Here is a 22,142-nt window from a genome sequence, read left to right on the forward strand (position 1 = left end):
ACTTCCTTAGCCTTTCCAGTGTGATTTACTGTGGAGTGGTGGTGGTGGTGGTCTTGGCATTACCCACGCCATTTGTCTAAAGAAGTCGGCCATTTCTTGGAACATGGCTCGTGGAGGCTGGCAGGCTCGCTTGAGTGGCGGAGCAGATTCTCTCATGCCCCCAGTCTCAGCTGCTGCAGGTGGAGCATGACTCTCCACTTCCTCCTCAACGGCTCTCTGAGATGAAGGGTCCATATCCTATTCAAAATAAGAAGGATAAACAGATCTGCGTTAGTGTCACCTCGACTCTTACAAATGCAATGCATGGTATGGACTCAATCTAGGACCAGAAACGCCTAAACCGTGCTCTGATACCACTAAATGTGACACCCCTTACCCGTACAAGGTATACCCAGGTAAGTAATGCCACACGGTGTACCGGCACACTCTAATATTCCTCAATTAATTTATATCATGCTTTTGCATATAATTTATGAAATACAATTTATTTAAACCATTTATCAAAAGTATCATTCATTTAAGGTTCCGAAAATTTTAAAGAAAATCCGGCGGAGTACCGGCTAAAAATGGAGAAAACCGTTCTTCGGAACCTGTTAAAAACACTTCAAATATTTTTATTCCATCATCTCAAACTCCAATATCCAAAATCTCAACAATATTTCTCAATAGCAAATTCTCAATAATCTTTTCATTTCACAAACATCCATTTCTCATATACAAGCGATAAATACATGCTCAAATTTTGCATTCATAGTCATAACTTTCATTATTTTCATGGACATCAAAATATATTACATGAGTTCAAATACGTATGAAAAAGTAAAAATCTGCTACAAAATATCAAAATGACAAAATGACACCTAGTGCCCTTCCAATGCACTGCAGGTAGTGAGGTGACACGGACACTGAGCAGAACTGCCGGATGGACTCACCCAGTCTGTGGTCTACTAGGATCACGATCGGTATCTCCAGTACCTACGCGTGGCAAAAGCAATGTGCTAAGCAATAATGCTTAGTGGTGCAATAATAAAATAACAAGAAATAACAGATATAAATATGTATTGCATGTACATGTTTTGTTTGTCATGTATTTGTATATCCATTCATTTATTTCTTCTACATTGCTCATTTTCATTCATTTGGTTGCCCAAGTAACCTACACTAGATGACTGGACTGGATAACGGGTAAACTGGCACTGGGTATCTAGTACCTCGGGCCGTCACACCATCGGTCGCATATGCATCACCCGGTGTGCAATGAGCGACTACCAAGCTGTAAATAATCTCAGGCACAAGGCCAAGTCTCAATGCAAAGTCAGAATGGCTAAAAGCCATGAAATCACAGAAATGGCATTTTTGCCATGTGCAGTACTGCTAACTGAACCCTATTGGCATGCCAAACTATCCAAACCAATCTTGTTAGGTATACTAGGGCATTTGAAACTTTTAAATTCTTCAATTTGTGAATTTCAAATTTTTGGTGTCACTATTCATCATTGGTCAACAAAAATGTTGACTTTTAGAATAAAAATGTGTACATTGACTTTGGCACTCCCAACATACCACATTTGGTGTTTAAAACTTGTTGGCATTAAGTGTTAATACCATTCCAAAGTGTAACTCAACACAAGCAGAATTTTCAGTTTTGGTGAGTCAACTTCACTGTTCCATTGGACACTGTTACTGTAGGAATTTGAAGAAATGTAAAACATGAAAGTTGTTCCTTATTTTGTCTAGTTGAATTTCCTTTTTTGAATCACTCCATTTGGAGTTTTTTAGCTCTAGATATGGTCCAATGACCCAAGCTGGCCGAATGTGCATTCTGCAGAAAATTACCATATCTACAGTGCATGAACAGTAACTAGAGTCACTTGGTTGGATGGGTTCTGGCCATAATTTGGGGTAGGTTCCTTCATGAAAGTTGTTTGTCTATGTCTTAACTTGTTGCTGTAAAAATTTCAGATCAATTGACCAAATCTACAGTGAGTTATGGCCAAATGAACAGTTACTGTTTATTTGGCCAATTCTGCAGAATCAGTTTCAGGGTTCCGGATTGGGACCAAGTTTTGGTCCTCTTGCTTTGGTCTTTTGGGCATGGTTTCTTCAGAAAAAATGTGCCATTATAAGCCTAGTTTCATGTCCAATTGGTCAAACTTCAATTGGACTAACACAGCCCAAGTTATGGCAGTGCAAAGGGACTGAATTTTCAGTCCCTATGCTGCTGTCCTAGGGCAGTTTATACTTTGACTTTGCCACACCATTTTTCAGTCCAAATTGTATTCAACATACCTCAAATGGTCACTTATTGACCATTAGATTGTTCTTTAACAGTTTAGTAAGTCAAGTCAATTTTTCATGCCTCAAAACCCTAATATCCAATGCAATTTACCCATAAACCTCAACTAGCACCCTAGTTCAACATCTATATAGGTATATAGCTTAAACATAACCTCCAATTCATGCTAAGTCCATTAAAAACATCCAAAACCATTCCTCTATTAGGGCTGCCGAAATTCAAGTGTTCATACCCATAGGTTTTTTGTTCATTTAAACTACAAATCTTACTAAGTTTAAGTCCAAAATCATGGAAATAAAGAGTTTAATGGGTATAAGTGCACTAACCTTGTTTGGGCAGAATTTCCAAAGCCCTAAACTCCAATTTCTTTCTCCTTCTTGGCTGCCAAGAGCTTCTCCAAGTGATATGGTCAAGGTTTAATGAAAGGGGTTAGGGTTTAGTGGTGGAAACAAAGGAGAAATGGAGCTTTTGATGGCACATCAATGGAGGGAGAAGAAGAAGAATTTTCGGCTGGTGAAAGGGGAGAGGGATGGCTGCTGCATTTTGTGTTATTTTGGTCTTTATTTGCCTTTTTATTTGTTAGTCAATGGATGGTTAAATTTTGATTGGTCAAACTTTTCTTAATGACATCACCATGATGTCATAATTAAGCTTTTTCTTCATTTTCTTTCCTTTCCTCCACTACTCATTTTCAATTTGATTTCTAGTAATGTTTATTCATATTTTATGTCATATTAATTATTTACTCAACTGGAAAAGTCGGCCAAAAATCACCTCGGAAGGCGAAATGACCAAAATGCCCTCCGTTTGGCTTAACGGGTCAAAATCATCTGTACCCATTGAAAAAATTTTCTAGGTATTTTCTTGGCATTCTAATGCCATGGGAACCTCAATCACCCTTCTCTGGAGTCCCAAAAATTATTTTATAATTTTTCCCCCGAGTCTAGGGCTCCTCGTTGCGAAAACTGCAACTTCCCTCTGGTTACCCATCGCTTGGGCACCGGCTCGTTTTGCTTGGTTGTATTTTATTTCTAAAATTTTTACTAAGTGTTTCTTATTAATATTTGAGTTAATTATGGTTCCTGACTTTAGTTTAAATATTTTTCCGGACGTTCTAGCTGTCCGGACCGACACCGGTCACCGGAACAGTAGGATGTACGGAGTGGTTACCGGGAGGGTGTTACATTTCTTCCCCTTCCCTGAGTCTTTGCTAACTGAAACACACAATTTGAATTTTTTCAGTACTCATTTAAACCGTCTCTAATAACAAGGCTTAATAATTAATTTATTGATTTCTATTTATTTTCTTAGTCAACCTAAAATGTTAACCCTCGATGCACTCTAGGTGAATTAGGTTTTAATGTTACCAATATGTCACATTTTATAGCCTTTTATTGTTGGTACATGTTACCTAATTCATTTTCATGTATATTGCATTTTATTGCAATTTGCTGGATTTCGGTATACTAATTTGACCTAACCGAATGACCTAGTTCCCTCGGTTTTCGGGTTTCGGTCAAAACTACAAACTTGTAGTTCTATGTCTTATTGCACGCAGGGCAAAATTTCAGGTCATTCTGAGTTGTGTAGACCAAGATATGGTCAATTTACCAATGCTGGACAAAATGCACCAAAATGGCAACTTTAGGTCATTTTTAGGTCACTTTTGGTTCAACCAGTTTTTGGACCTGAACTTTTGCAAGCTATTTGACTTGGTTATGGCCATTTCTGGGCTTTGGTGTTCGCATAAGAATTGTAGATATATGTCTCAACTATTCATGGTAAAAATTTCAGGTCAATTGGACCTATTTTGAGTGAGTTATGGCAAAAAAACTAACTGCTGCCCAAATAGTCAATTTTCATGTTTTCAAAGCACTAATCCGGATTTAGTCATTTTTCAAGTCACCTTCTAGGCAGAATTTTGGTAAGCTTCCTTCAAGAAAGTTGGCACATTTTGTGCCTAGTTTCACCTCCAATTAGTCTCATACCAATTGGAGCCACAAACTTAAGGTTCTAAGCCAAAACAAACACTGACCTATTACAATTTGTTCATCCTTTACCAATTACACATCCTATGCTTACCAAGTTCACTATTCCATGCCAATTCTGGTTTGTACCATAACATTAACACATTTAGCAACATATTTTTGGTCATTTTGGCAGCTTGTAACTATACTTAACATACACCTTATAACTCATAATTTTTCCAAGTCCAATTACAATAATTAATCAACATGAACATACCTCATTTTCATGTTTAAACCCTAACAATTATACACACACACATGTTGCCACCATAAGTAACATAATTCAACAAACCATTCCATGAAACTTAAACACTTCATTCTTCTTCATGGGGCTGCCACAATTTACACATACCCATCAACCTCCATTTGAAATTTTCAAGCTTACAAATCAAGCCTTACTCATGGAATTCAACTATAATACAATCAAACATTTAAATCATCATTCAAACCAATATTTACATGCAAGAACAAGCTGTTCATATTGAGGTTTCATGGCTACCAAAATGTATATTTCCACTAATTCATCAAACTTCAAAAATCCTTCCACAATTCAACTACCCACAACACCCATTCTAAGTTTAATGAAACAAGAATTAAAAATACATACTTACCACTTTTGAAATTCTTCAAAACCTCACCAAAACTTAACTTTCTTACTGCCTATCTACTGCCCATGGTGTGAGGACAAAGTTTAGTGAAGAAAGCTAATGGAAAAAGTGGTTAAAACATGCTTGCATGGAGCATAGAGTGTGGACGTCCATGGAGGCTTTCTCCTAAGGTTTCGGCTGGTTTTTCTTCCTAAGGTTGACAATGAATTTTGCACTTCCCATGTGTCCCTTTAGGTGTCCATTTGCTGAAGTTAGTGGAGCACTAGTAATGGTTTTAATGATTATTTATTTAATTTTTAATATTTGCACATTTTCCTCCTATCTTTTGCTATTTAGATTATATACCACCATTTTAATTTTTAATGACATTTTCAAGTGTAATATCATTTATTTTTAATGGACATTTAGGTCAAAAGACAACTCGAGGTGTCAAATGACCACAATGCCCCTATTTGGGTTGCATTCCCAATTTTTTGGTAACATCAAGTTTTGTCGTTTTCTCGATTTCTCATTTTTCTTTGTACTAATTAATTAATTAATTTTTCTTTGATATTTATAATGATATTTATACTTCAATAAGTCTTTAATTATGTCTTAAAAATATTTTGTAGGGTTTCCCACAGTCTAGGGCTGGTCAACGGTCCATGCAGCAACTTCCCGGTGCGGTCACCCATCGCTATGGTTCTCGACTCGTTTAACTTGGTTACATTTCATTGATATTATTTTTCTTTTATTTTTCTTGTATTTTCTTTTCTTGTATTTCATTATTTTATGTCTCCTCACCCATATCTAAGTGTAGTTCTAAGCATCCTAGCTGTCCAGACAACACTGGTCACTAGAACAGTAGAACGCACTACCGAACATAGGGGTGTTACAATTCTCCCCCCCTTAAAATAAATTTGGTCTCGAAATTTTACCTGGCATCAGTTTCTGAATAGCTGTGGATGCTGTCTCCTCATGTCCTCTTCATGTTCCCAAGTAGCTTCCTGGCCTGAATGATGGTTCCACAGCACTTTAACCAGGTGTTTCTGTTTGTTCCTCAACTGTTTCACCTCATATGCCAGAATTTCTATGGGTTCTTCCTCATATGAGAGGTCTAGATTTACCTCAATCTCTTCAACTGATAGTACATGAGATGGGTCAGATCTGTACCTTCTTAACATGGACACATGGAATACACTTTGTATTCTTTCTAGCTCTGGAGGTAATGCTAACCGATATGCCAAAGGACCTACTCTTTCCAGAACCTCATATGGTCCGATGAAATGAGGACTCAATTTTCCCTTTCTGCCAAATCTCATAATCCTCTTCCAAGGAGAAACTTTAAGGAACACCTTATCACCCACTGCATATTCAATATCTCTTCTCTTCAGATCAACATAGGACTTCTGACGGTCTGATGCAGCCTTGAGTCGATCTCTGATCAATCTGATCTTTTCCTCTGTCTGCTGAATAATTTCTGGCCCAATCATCTTCCTTTCACCTACTTCATCCCAACATAGGGGAGTTCTGCACTTTCTGCCATACAAAGCTTTATATGGAGGCATCCCAATGCTTGATTGGTAGCTGTTGTTATAAGCAAACTTAATCAAAGGTAAGTGTGTATCCCAACTACCTTCAAACTCAATCACACAAGCCTGTAGCATATCCTCCAATATCTGAATTACCCTCTCAGACTGGCCATCTGTCTATGGGTGGAATGCTATGCTAAAGTTCATTTTAGTTCCTAACGCTCTCTGAAGACTACCCCAGAATCTAGAAGTGAACCTAGGATCTCTATCTGATACAATCGATACTGGCACTCCATGCAGTTTTACAATCTCATTTATGTACAATCTAGCCAATCTCTCCAGGCTATAGTCCATTTGGACTAGCAAAAAGTGAGTAGACTTGGTTAGTCTATCAATTATAACCCATACTGCATCATGACTATTCTGTGTCCTTGGAAGTCCCATAACGAAATCCATAGTTATCCGTTCCCACTTCCACTCTGGTACTAGTAATGGATGTAACAAACCTGCTGGTACTTGATGTTCTGCCTTTAATTGCTGACAAGTTAGGCATTTGGAAAGAAATTCAGCTATATCCTTCTTCATACCCATCCACCAGTAACTCTTTCAGCCCTCTATACATTTTTGTTCTACCAGGATGCATAGCAAAAGGAGACTCATGTGCTTCCTTCATAATTATCTGTCTCAATTCTACATCACTAGGAAAGCACATTTTGCCCTAATGTAGTAGTAAACCATCATCTCTCACATAGAATTCAAGTTTCTTGCCCTGCTGGACTTCTTTCAGTAGCTTCTGATATTTATCATCACTCTGAGCAGCCATTCTGATATGATTAATCAACACTGGCTGTACATGCCATGCAACTACTGTCTGTCCCTCATCACCAATCTCCAAACTGGCATGCTGTGCTTTCAACTCATGTACCATGGACAAAGGAGAAACTCTAAAACTTGCCATAGTCTTGCGACTTAAGGCATCTGCCACCACATTTGCTTTCCTTGGCTGATAGTCTATTAAGCAATCATAGTTTTTAATCAATTCTAACCATCTCCTCTGCCTCAAATTCAATTCCTTCTAAGTGCCTAAGTACTTCAAGCTCTTGTGATCTGTGTAAATGTAGCATTTCTCTCCATACAAATAGTGTCTCCAGATCTTCAGAGCAAAAACAATAGCTGTTAGCTCCAAATCATGTGTTGGGTAGTTCCTCTCATGCGATTTTAGCTAGCGTGATGCATAAGCAATGACATTCCGATCTTGCATTAGTAAACAGCCTAACCCATTGTGAGAAGCATCACTATAAATTGGGTATTCTTTACCCAGTGTAGGCAAAGTAAGGACTGGAGCTTCAGTCAGACACCTCTTCAACTCATCAAAACTCTGCTGGCATTTATCAGTCCACTGAAATTTTACATCTTTCCGAAGCAGCTTGGTCAGTGGAGAAGCTAACATAGAAAATCCTTTCACAAACTGGCAGTAATATCCAGCTTCCAATTAAGGATAGCTTCTACCTTGCTGGAATCTACCTTGATCCCTTCAGCTGACACAACATGTCCCAAGAAGGAGATTTCGTTCAGCCAAAATTCACATTTCGATAATTTGGCGTATAGCTGTTTCTCCCTTAAGGTCTGCAGCACAATCCGCAGATGTCTATCATGCTCCTCTGCATTCCTCAAATATATCAAGATATCATCAATAAACACCACCACAAATTGGTCGAGATATGGTCTGAAGATAGTATTCATCAGATCCATAAAAGCAGCTGAAGCATTAGTTAACCCGAATGGCATTACCAGAAACTCATAGTCGCCATATCGAGTTCTGAAAGCAGTCTTTGAAATACTCTGCTCTTGCACTTTCAGCTGATAATAACCAGATCACAAATCAATTTTGGAGAATATAGTTGCACCCTTCAACTGATCAAACAGATAATCAATGCGAGGTAATGGATATCTGCTCTTTATTGTCACCTTATTCAACTGCCGGTAGTCAATACATAAACGAAGAGTGCCATCTTTCTTCTTAACAAACAACACTGGTGCTCCCCAAGGTGACACAGACTAGGGCGAATGAAGCCCTTTTAAAGTAGTTCTTGCAACTCTACCTTCAACTCCTTCAACTCTGCTGGTGCCATTCTGTATGGTGTTATGGAGATTGGATCCACAACAGGCATAACATTTATTTCAAACTGCACCTCTGGAATAATCCTGGCAATCCATCAGGAAACACATCTGGAAAGTCATATGCCGTAGGGATGTCCCTCAATGCTGGACTTCCCACTTGGGTGTCTACCACATGTGCCAAGTATGCTTCACACCCCTTTCTGATCATTTTTCTAGCTAGTGCAGCCAAAATGATGTTTGATGGCAATAGCTGCCTCTCCCCATGTATTACCACATCACTGTACTGAGGGAGACCAAAAGTGACTTTCTTTAGTCTATAGTCAATCATAGCGTGATGCCTGGCTAACCAATCCATGCCTAAGATGATATCATAATCTCTGAAGGCATTTCAATGAGATCAGACAGAAAAGTGTGTCCTTAGATCACCAAAGGACAATCCCTATACATTCTATTAACCCTGACCTCTTGTCCTAGCGGACTTGTTACTAGCACTTCAAAGTCCATTTTCACACACGGAACAGTAATGCAATCAATGATGCTAGTACTCACATAGGAATGGGTAGAACCCGGATCAAATAATACAAACACATTTTGATTAAAAGTTGAGAAGGTACTAGCTGAAGGAACGGAAGCGTAAAAACACAAGTTTGTACCATTGAATTCAAAAATTTTCACCTAGGGTCACATGCATCATGCAAGATTTATTTTTATCTATTTGATTTCAATGATAAACAACATATTAAAACTCTTTTAATATGTTTTTGGATCTGTATTTGCCATTTAAGATTTTAAAATTAATCAGATTAATTTTAGAACCCTAGATTAAATCAAGAACGATTACACTAACCTGTTGATGCACTGTAGCGTGCCTGTGCCTTTGAGATTTGTCTTCAGGACACCAGATGTTGTTCCTCTAGCTTGTCCATACCAAGAACACCTATGGCAGCCCTTGAACAGCTTTTAAAGCTTTTTCTATTAATTAAAAATTCAAGTTATGCCTTTTAAGAGATTAGAGATGTAAACAGGACACTAGAAACAATTTCTAGTGTTCTTAATTCAAGAGATTGATGGCTAATCTCTTTGAATTGATGAGAGATGAAGAAGAATAGATGAAAAGCCTCAAAGTGGCGTGACAAAGGAGAGGAGTGGCTGCTGGTTGCTTTTCTTTTCATAACAACACTTAAATAGCTAGGTTAACACATTAAACCCTTGCCACATGTCACCCTTTGATTAGCTCTAGGTTTAAGTGACCCAATCACATTGTGCCAAGTGTCAAACCTATATTTAATCTTGATTTTAATCATCTTACATGATTAAAAAAACATTTGGCAAGCTTATGTATAATCCCATGTGTCACCATCTCATGGTGCCACGTGTCACACTGTGAAATGACCAAAATGCCCCTGTGTCTTAATTTTGAGTTCTTAACCCAAAATAATTATTTTTCTTCTTTTAATCAATTTATATCAAATATAAATTAATTAATTAATCTCTATTAATTAATTTCCCATTAATTAAACTCATATTTAAATACTTTAAATATAAATTTAACTTATACTATACATCCAATAATCTAGATTTGGTTTCATGTCATGCTAGGGACTTTGTAATTTTATTGCAAACCAAACCTATTTAATTAATCAATTAAACTCTTTAATTAATTAATTAAATCATATTTAAATAGGTGATAACTTGTGTATGTGTGTGACTTACTAGGCTCATCACTAATTGGCAATGAGACATGATATCAACTCTTAATATCGTTAGAACTCTTTCTTATCATAAATGATTTCTCTAAATCATTTTATGAACCTCATAGACCATGGTTAACACCTAGCATAGCATGCCATGGCCACCCAATTAGTAATAAGGTTTACCTTAAATGAACCTATAATCATATGTTACCATGCACTAGAATCTCTCTGTTACAAAATCCCAACTCAAGCTGGAGTCATGGTTTATGTCAAACTCCATTTGCTATGAATATTATGTTCTCTTTTAATTCCAGTTCTTGATTAAAAAGATTTTCTCATCAGAAACTCTTTTCTGAATAAATCTATCTGTCCTGGCCAGGAACTTGAAACATCAAGAACAATTAAATGAACATAGGATTTTATCTCTATTTACTTAGAGGAACAGATTCCATCTTGATCAACACCTACCTCCATATAAAACTAGTAGGAGCCAACACATGCCCATATACCCATACATAGTACAAGTATGAAAGCAGTATCAAACTCAAACTACCTATATACAAGATAACAGTGCTATCTCAGGTCTAAAGATTATATGCACTGATATGATTTATGACAAAACATTGACAAGAGTAAACTCCATGTGCTTGTCATAAGTGTCACTGGTTCGGCCTACTTATCATTTATAAGTGCCTATCATGTTTGTTATATGGCATGAGACTCACCATTCCATCTTATTTATATCTCATATAAATAACTTGGGAACAAATATGAACACAATCTTTCTGGATAAGTCATGTCCTTATTATGAAGTATCCTCGATTGTGAACCTATTTATGATACTTTGTGCTAGAAATATTATCACTCATATTCTTAACAACTTGAGAATACTATTTCTAACAAAATATCAATGGACCTTTTCTATTACACATAAATATATTATGTAAACGAAAAAGTGGAAATGCCTTTTATTAATAAAAATATGTACAAGATACATACTAAATGATATGCTCTAGGGCATACTACTAATAATCTCCCACTAGCACTAGAGTCATTCATTACAATATCTTAGACCTATCTTCTCAAAATGTTGGTCTAATAGAGTCTGTGACATAGGCTTAGTGAATGGATCAGCTGGATTTTCAGCTGATGCTATTTTCTGCATGGCTACATCGCCTCGCCCAACTATTTCTCTGATAATGTGGTAGCGCCTTTCTATGTGTTTGGATTTCTGGTGAGACCTTGGTTTGTTAGCCTGTATGACTGCTCCATTATTGTCACAGTGTAGTGGAACTACTGACTCAATGGAAGGAACTACTGTAAGTTCAGTCACGAACTACTTTATTCAAACAACTTCCTTTGCGACATCGATGCGACAATATACTCACCTCGTAGTGGAATCTACAATCGTGCTCTGTTGGAACTCTTCCAACCGATCGCACCTCCATTACAAATGAACACATATCCAGAGGTAGACTTTCTATCATCGATATCTGATTGGAAATCAGAATCAGTATAACCATCCAATTGCAAGTCTCCACCTCCATAAATCAAGAATAAATCCTTAGTTCTTCTCAAGTACTTAAGGATATTCTTGTGACTATCCATGTTCCAAACTGGATTGGATTGATACCGCTAGTCAAACTAACGACATATGCGATATCCGGCCTAGTACACAACATTGCATACATTAAACTTCCAATAGCCGAAGCATATGGAATCCTGGCCATCTTATCTCTTTCTTCAGGTGTCTTTGGAGACATCTCTTTAGAAAGATGGATACCATGTCTCACTGGTAACAATCCTCTCTTGGAATCAAGCATGTTAAACCTCTTTAACACTTTTTCCAAGTATAAACTTTGGGATAAACCAATTATTCATTTCGCTCTATCTCTATAGATGCGAATCCTAAGAATATAGGTTGCCTCCCCTAAGTCTTTCATGGAGAATGTATTTGACAACCATACCTTTATAGTCGTTAACATACCTGTGTCATTACCCATCAACAGTATGTCATCCACATATAAGACAAGGAAAGTGATAGCACTGTCACTAACCTTCTTATATACACATGGTTCATCCTCATTTTTGATAAAACCAAAGGATTTAATGGCTTCATCAAAACGGATGTTTCAACTCCTCGAAGCTTGTTTCAACCCATAAATGGATCGCTTTAGCTTGCATACCTTGGAACCATCTTGGGATTCAAAACCCCTAGGTTGTTCCATGAAAATGTTTTCTTCAATGTATCCATTGAGAAAAGCTGTTTTAACATCCATCTGCCAAATCTCATAATCATAGTATGCAGCTTTTGCTAATAAAATCCTAATTGATTTAAGCATGGCAACAGGCGAGAAAGTCTCCTCATAGTCGATTCCTTGCCTTTAGCGAAACCCTTTCGCTACTAGCTTTGCCTTATAGGTCTCTACCTTTCCATCAGAACCAATTTTCTTCTTGAAAACCCATTTGTTCCCTATAGGTACAATGCCTTGAGGTGGGTCAACAAGATCCCAAACTTGATTCTTATACATGGAATCAATTTCGGATTTCATAGCATCAATCCATTTTGAAGAGTCTATATCTGATATAACTTCTTCATAGGTAAGTGGATCATCTCCATGATCTACTTCTTCATGAGTAGATAACTCTTGTTCTTCTTCATGAAGAAAACCATATCTCATTGGTGGATGAGATACCCTGGTTGTTCTACGAGGAACAGCTGTAGATGTTTCATCAACGGGTATAGGTTGACTAGATGGATCTATATCCATCTGATCTGTTGGTTGGTCAGAATTCTCCAATTCTAACTCTATTTTCCTTCCTTTTCCTCCTTCTTGAACAAACTGTTGTTCAAGAAATGTGGCATCTCTACTTATCACAACCTTTTGTGAAGTAGGCAAATAAAAATAATATCCAAAACTATCTTTTGGATATCCAACAAATCGACCTTTTTCTGATATGGTCTCCAATTTATCAGTGTTTAGCTTTTTGATATAAGCTGGACAACCCCAAATCTTAACATGCTTAAGACTTGGTTTTCTTCCATGCCATATCTCATAAGGTGTGGAAGAAACTGATTTTGAAGGAATCCTATTCAGAATATACAAAGCTGATTCTAATGCAAATCCCTAAAAGAAGATTGGCATATCAGTATAGCTCATCATACTACGTACCATATCCAATAGGGTATGATTTCTCCTTTCAGATACACCATTCAGCTGTGGCGTTCCTGGAGGAGTCAGCTGAGAAACAATGCCATGCTCTCTCAAGTATTCATCAAATTCAGTACTCAAATATTCACCTCCACGATCTGATCGAAGAGCTTTAATACTCTTTCCTGTTTGATTTTCTACTTCAGATTTAAATTCCTTAAACTTTTCAAAGGATTCATGTTTGTATTTCATTAAATACAAATACCCAAACCTTGATTTATCATCAGTAAAGGTAATAAAATAATGAAAACCCCCTCTAGCCATTTCTTTAAATGGACCACATACATCACTATGCATTAACTCCAAAATATTTTCAGCTCTTAGCCCTTGTCCAACAAAGGGTGATCTAGTCATTTTGCCTTGAAGGCAAAATTCACAAGTTGGAGTAGGCTCAGAGCCCAATGAGGATAGAATCCCCATTTTCTCTAGTTTTGCAATCCTATCTTCTGTAACATGACATAACCTTAAGTGCCAAATATATTTTGAACTTGAGTTGGTTTTCACCATAGCATTGCATTCTTTTAGATCACTTGCATTCAATTTGTGTTTGTCATTATTATCCAAATAATAAAGACCATCATTCATATAACCTGAACCAACATATTTATTTCCAAAATAAATATTGCAAACATCATCTGTGAACTGAAATTCATAGCCATTTCTAGTTAAACTAGATATAGAAATGATGTTCTTAAAAGCATCAGGTACATATAAAATATTATCCAAACGCAAAACATGTCCAAACATATAAAAAGATTTAGATCCTATGGCTAAAGCTTCAACAGTTGAACCATTGCCAATCCGGACTCTAATATCTTGAGAACGCAAGCTGCTACTGTTAGCTAGTTCCTGCATATCATTAGAAATGTGAGAACTGGAACCAGTATCTAAAACCCAAGCTGTAGATGAACTATGAGTATTACCAGAATCTAAATAACAAGATATGGACATACCTTCCGAAGGTGTATCCTTCTTGTCTTTCAGAGAAGTAAGATACTCTAGGCAGTTCCTTTTCCAGTGCCCATCCTTTTGGCAGTGGAAACACTTTCCTTTGCCTCCATCAGCTTTAGTCTTCCTTTTCTATTTACCTATTTTCTTGGAAGGACCAAGAATCTGAGGTTTCTTTTTCTTATTGCCCTTCTTCTTGTTGGACTTTCCAGCAGAAGAAGATACAACCAAAGCTACCTCTTTTCCTTTATTGCCTGGCATATTCTTTTGGGCAATAACCAGCATGTTGAGTAAACCAGCTAAGCTGCATTCCTGTTTAGTCATATGGAAATTTGTCACAAAATTCCCAAAAGACTCAGGAAAGGACTGAAGGATCAAATATGTCTGTAGTTGGAAATACAAGTTGAAGTCAAGATGTTCCAACTGCTCAATCAGCCGAATCATCTTGTGGACATGATCCCCAACATTTTGTCCCTCAGATATCCTCATACGGAATAGTTGTCTAGATATCTCATACCTAGCATTCCTGCTGTGCTCACCATACAACTCTTGTAGGTGAAAGAGGATCTCACTCGCACTCTGCATGTTCTCATGTTGCTTCTGTAACTCATTACTCATGGAAGCAAGCATGTAACACTTAGCTATCATATCATGCTCCTTCCACTTGTCCAAAGTTTCATGTTCCTCTTGTGTGGCCTCTGGAGGTAAGGGACCAGGAACATTTGAATCTATAACATATCCTATATGTTCAAGGTTTAGGACAAGTTTCAAATTTTTTAGCCAATCCGACAGATTAGGTCCTGTCAACCTATTGTGATCAAGTATGCTTCCAAGGATATTGGATGGTGGTGGTTGTTTTGTGCTCATTTTTATCAGAAAATTAACTGCAGAAAATAACCAGATTAATTAGTAAATGTATCATGTAATTAACCAAAATGATTATGGTCTTTTAATCAAATTGGTCCTCCCACTAACTTAGCGAATCCTACACTTCCAAAGTAGAAAACGGAAATCCTAGTTGGATGGATTTCTAGTGGGTGATTAAATTCTTATAATTCTATTGATTATCCTCAGGTACATCCATTATTGGAATTACAATAAACTATAAGTAAGCAACTCCTTGCCCATCACATCTCATGTGAGGTTCAGTCCTTTACCTAGCCCCTAATGCTCAAAATCTCAGGTACATCCATTATTGACTTATCTTGCATTAGTTAAGTTGATCCCATTGAGCCAGTAATTATGCAAATAATTTTAATGTCCTCAGGTACATCCAATATTGGCCACTAAACCATTTACATATTTACAACATCTCATGCTTAACAATTATTCTTAAGAAAATCTCTTAAATTAATTGCATCTTATGTAACTATTTAAAATTTCTTAAAATAATTGCCCCAATGGAGGGCCTATGTTATAATTACTTTAATTATAGCATTTCCAACTAAATCATTTGTTTGGAAGATTTTATGGTCATTCTAATTACTATTAAGGTCTCACTTTGCACTTTATCCAATTAGCATGCATATATCATATAATAGCATACATTCCCATACATCTCATGCATTCATGGATAAGCAACAAATATGGTATGATCATGGACTTTCTAAGGGATTCAATTCTGAGCCACCAAGAATTGAATCAGGGCATTCCTAGGTGCATTTCATTCATTTATTCATTTTACAAGAGTTCCTAGGTGCATTTCATTCATTTATTCATTTCATTCATCAACACTTGATCTTGAATTCCTCCCACTGGTCCCACCAATGCTCTTGACCTCCTTGAACTTCTTGCAATCCAATATTACATAGTAATCCTTGGCATACCAAGGTGAATTTACAAGAACTTAAATAAATGAAATTACAACCCAAAAATTATTACAAACTTAATAATACATGCCCAAAATAAATTAAAATAAATTAATTAATTTACAATCCCAAAGAAACATAAAAGAAATAAATCAAATCACATTGGTCTTTTATAGTCCATGGTCATCCATCATGCATATCACTATTTAACAATTAAATAAAACATACATACTTAAATTAAATTGAATATCTCGTATTCAACTTAAAAATCCAGATTTGAATATGATTCAAATAAATTTAAAAATTTAGATTTGAATCTCATTCAAACAAATTTAAAAATTCAGATTTTAATCACATTCAAACAACTTTAAAAATTCGGATTTGAATCACATTCAAACATTTTTTAAAAAATCAGATCTGAATTTTATTCAATCAATTTTAAAAAATCAGATTTAAATATGAGTCAAACAACTTTAAAAATTCAGATTTGAATCACATTCAAACAACTTTAAAAATTCAGATTTGAATCACATTCAAACAACTTTTAAAATTCTGATTTGAATCATAATTTAATTGTGTGATTAAAAATCCTAATTGAACATTTTAATTAGTCATATGATGAACCTTTCATCATGCAACAATTGCAGAATTTAATAACAACTATGCGCACCATGATCTTCCCAAGCCATGCGCACCATGTTGGAGTTCATCAAGCATGCCGCCACACCTCTTGATCCAGCCAGCAACGGATCAATCATCTCATGATCAAATCACACAATTAAATCATATAATCAACAATCTAAATGGCAAAAATAGTAGCTTTGATACCAATTGAAGGAACAGAAGCGTAAAAAACACAAGTATATACCATTGAATTCAAAAATTTTCACCTAGGGTCACATGCATCATGCAAGATTTATTTTTATCTATTTGATTTCAATGATAAACAATATATTAAAACTCTTTTAATATGTTTTTGGATCTGTATTTGCCATTTAAGATTTTAAAATTAATCAGATTAATTTTAGAACCCCAGATTAAATCAAGAACGATTACACTAACCTCTTGATGCACTATAGCGTGCCTACGCCTTTGAGATTCGTCTTCAGGACACCAGATGTTGTCCCTCTAGCTTGTCCACACCAAGAACACCTATGGCAGCCCTTGAACAGCTTCTAAAGCTTTTTCTATTAATTAGAAATTCAAGTTCTGCCTTTTAAGAGATTAGAGATATAACAGGACACTAGAAACAATTTCTAGTGTTCTTAATTCAAGAGATTGATGGCTAATCTCTTTGATTTGATGAGAGATGAAGAAGAATAGATGAAAAGCCTCAAAGTGGGGTGACAAAGGAGAGGAGTGGCTGCTGGTTGCTTTTCTTTTCATAACAACACTTAAATAGCTAGGTTAACACATTAAACCCTTGCCACATGTCACCCTTTGATTAGCTCTAGGTTTAAGTGACCCAATCACATTGTGCCAAGTGTCAAACCTATATTTAATCTTGATTTTAATAATCTTACATGATTAAAAAAACATTTGGCAAGCTTATGTGTAATCCCATGTGTCACCATCTCATGGTGCCACGTGTCACTGTAATGAAATGACCAAAATACCCCTGTGTCTTAATTTTGAGTTCTTAACCCAAAATAATTATTTTTCTTCTTCTAATTAATTTATATCAAATATAAATTAATTAATTAATCTCTATTAATTAATTTCTCATTAATTAAATTCATATTTAAACACTTTAAATATAAATTTAACTTATACTATACATCCAATAATCTAGATTTGGTTTCAAGTCATGCTATGGACTTTGCAATTTTATTGCAAACCAAACCTATTTAATTAATCAATTAAACTCTTTAATTAATTAATTAAATCATATTTAAATAGGTGATAACTTGTGTATGTGTGTGACTTACTAGGCTCATCACTAATTGGCAATGAGACATGATATCAACTCTTAATATCATCAGAACTCTTTCTTACCATAAATGATTTCTCTAAATCATTTTATGAACCTCATAGACCATGGTTAACACCTAGCATAGCATGCAATGGCCACCCAATTAGTAATAAGGTTTACCTTAAATGAACCTATAATCATATGTTACCATGCACTAGAATCTCTCTGTTACAAAATCCCAACTCAAGCTGGAGTCATGGTTTATGTCAAACTCCATTTGCTATGAATATTATGTTCTCTTTTAATTCCAGTTCTTGATTAAAAAGATTTTCTCATCAGAAACTCTTTTCTGAATAAATCTATCTGTCATGGCCAGGAAATTGAAACATCAAGAACAATTAAATGAACATAGGATTTTATCTCTATTTACTTAGAGGAACAGATTCCATCTTGATCAACACCTACCTCAATATATAACTAGTAGGAGCCAACACATGCCCATATACCCATACATAGTACAAGTATTAAAGCAGTATCAAACTCAAACTACCTATATACAAGATAACTGTGCTATCTCAGATCTAAAGATTATATGCACTTATATGATTTATGACAAAACATTGACAAGAGTACACTCCATGTGCTTGTCATAAGTGTCACTGGTTCGGCCTACTTATCATTTATAAGTGCCTATCGTGTTTGTTATATGGCATGAGACTCACCATTCCATCTTATTTATATCTCATATAAATAACTTGGGAACAAACATGAATACAATCTTTTTGGATAAGTCATGTCCTTATTATGAAGTATCCTCGATTGTGAACCTATTTATGATACTTTGTGCTAGAAATATTGTCACTCATATTCTTAACAACTTAAGAATAATATTTCTAACAAAATATCAATGGACCTTTTCTATTACACATAAATATATTATGTAAATGGAAAATGTGGAAATGCCTTTTATTAATAAAAATATGTATAAGATACATACTAAATGATATGCTCTAGGGCATACTACTAACACTAGCCACAACATCAGATGTCTCAGCCACTTCTCTCTATCTCATTGCATGGACTCTGACTGGAGCACTGCCTTGCTCTGATTGATTCAGAGTGCCCTAGCTGCCTGCTGGACTACCTCTACCCTTAACTCTACCTCTGCTAGGTGGTTGTGAACCTCTGGTGACAGGACTCTGAACTAACCCTTATACAATAGTAGGAGGTGGTCCAACTCTGCGAGTACTGGTGTAGTCTTTGGCAAAGTGTCCTGTGCCTCCACAGTTATAACAGGCTCCTATGGCCTTATAGCACACTCCACCATGATTTCTTCCATAAGTTTCACATTGGCGGGGAGGGTAGGAACTTTTGGTACTCTGCTGACCAGATAGAGGAGGTTTCTGTGCTAAATATCTTCCCCTACCAGACCCCTTACGACCTCTACTGTGTCCCCCATGGTTCTTCCTCTTTCTAGTAGGACCAGTGGAACTCTATTCTACTGACTTTCCCTCTTTTTGTCTTCTCTGATTTCTTTTTCTTAGGGGCCACTTCATATTCAATTCTTTCTTATTCTAGTGCTTGAGAAATAAGCTCAGAGAAGTTGTTCTGTTTGAATCTGACCACTTGTAATCTGATACTAGGCTTCAAGCCGGTTTCAAACCTCTTACATCTCTCCCTACTGGTAGAAAGTAGACTCACTGCATAATGGCTTAGGCGGGAAAATTCCCTTTCATATTTAACCATCGATCTACTCCCCTGTTTCAGACTTAGGAACTCTTACAGTTTCTGGTCCACATAAGCATCAGGGATATATTTTTATCTGAAATCCAACAGAAAGTCATTCCATGTTAGCATTGATGGTTCTACTAGACTATGGGGAATGGTTTTCCACCAGTCATATGCATCCCCCTGTAGTAGAGATACTGAATATTCAAATATGAGCTCCTCTGTACAATGTAGCTTCTTTAACACCCTATCCATTCTCTCTAACCACTGTTTTGCCTTTAGAGGATCTACTATCCCCTTGAACTCAGTAGCCCCATATTTCATCAATTTGTCATACTACCTAGTAGAAGACTGTGGTTGTACCACTAGTGCCTGTAGTGGGACTTAAGTAGGCATGTTACCAGCCATTTGTTAGAACATTGCAGCCATCTGCTGAGCGAACTGAGCAAAAAATTGCGGTACTGAGGGGGCTGGCGCGGCTAATCCACTGACATTGTGTAGGGCTGGGGCATCCCCTTGTACCTTAGCCTCTATAGATTGATTGACTGAACGATCAGCCTCTTCCATAGTCAATTCGAGGATCTTAGACCTCCTGAATAAATAACACAAGGAGATTTCCTCCTGTTAGTGCATATTTATAATGTAAAGCACTGTATGTATCAAACAATGACATTGAGCAATTGTACTATGAAGAAAGAATATTCAAATTACAGGTGAAAACAAAATTTAAAAAAACTAGCTCTGATACCACTTAAACATGCCACACCCTACCCCCCCGTAAGGCATAACATGATCCCGTAGTATACCTAATGAATTACCAACTTCATCTACTGATAACCCATTAAATATACTACAAGGGATTTTAAACCTTTTCTTACTTCTTTTTACAGTGGTGAGCACTATTTACAGGTGTTAAAAATTTTTAACTGAAGTGAAACCAGATAATACATTTGAAGAATTAATAATTTCTGTAAAACTTTTGGCAGAGTGCCATCTGTATTTTAAATAAAACAGTTCTTAAAAAACCTGTAAAAAAGCACTTCCTATATTTTGTTCAATCCCCAAACTCCAATATTTAATCAACACAATATGTTTCTCAACATTTGCCAACTCAAATCGACAATAATTTTTCTAGTGTTTTCAAAAGCTGAGATAAAAGAAATATATCACAAATTTTACAAGCTAAAATAATTTACAATTTATTTTACAATTTCAATGTACAATTTTAATTTACAACTGCTCAAAACCAAGAACAATATATACATACAGTGAACATACATTAGAATGCAAAATGCAAAATATGGTATACTCAATATACCTGATGAACTCTCAATGTAACCCTAGCAGCCTAGTCTACCCGTGACAGCAATGAAAAGCTATTGCTGAGCCAATGTCTCAGTGGTGCACAACATTAACAAAATACAACTTTAAAACATAAATCATAAGTCATATAAATAGTGGATACTTAAAATCATAGTTAAATTCAAAGACAGTGAATGTCATAAAGAATTTAAATTCTATTTCACAATATCACAATAAATATCAATAAAATCACACACAGCTTAATCATGTTCCAAAGTCCAATTCATCCTAAGAGCCAATGGCTAATGAGGAATAACATAGCTAGCTAGCAATAATATGAGTACTCATTCTATTTATCCTCAACAGGCACACACCTCAACACTTCAACTAGAGAGGGAATTCAAAGTCAATTCATTCCACTAGACAAGCTAGTGAGAAATTCAATCAACATACATGATAGCTGTGGTTTCAAACCATTTACAATACATTTCAATCAATAAGTATCCATCAAATATCATTCAAACAATTTTTCACAATTTAAAACAATAATATACAAATAGTCATAATTTATTCAATTGAAAAATTCAAAAGAAATAAATGTTGTGCACAAACCTCTGATAAATGTCTATTAGCTCTGACTCAGTGTTTCCTTCCCCTTCCCTGAGTCTTTGCTAACTGAAACACACAATTTGAAGTGTTTCAATGCTCATTTAAACCGTCTCTAACAATAAGGCCTAATAATTAATTTATTAATTTCTATTATTTCCTTAATCAAACTAAAATGCTGACACTCGATGCACTCTAGGTGAATTAGGTTTTAATGTTACCAATATGTCACATTTTATAGCCTTTTAGTGTTGGTACATGGTACCCAATTCATTTTCATGTATATTGTATTTTATTGCAACTTGCTGGATTTCGGAATACTAATTTGACCTAACCGGATGACCTAGTTCCCTCGATTTTGGGTTTTGG

The sequence above is a fragment of the Hevea brasiliensis genome, chromosome 9 (genome assembly GCF_030052815.1).
Source record: "Hevea brasiliensis isolate MT/VB/25A 57/8 chromosome 9, ASM3005281v1, whole genome shotgun sequence".
NCBI lineage: Eukaryota > Viridiplantae > Streptophyta > Magnoliopsida > Malpighiales > Euphorbiaceae > Hevea > Hevea brasiliensis.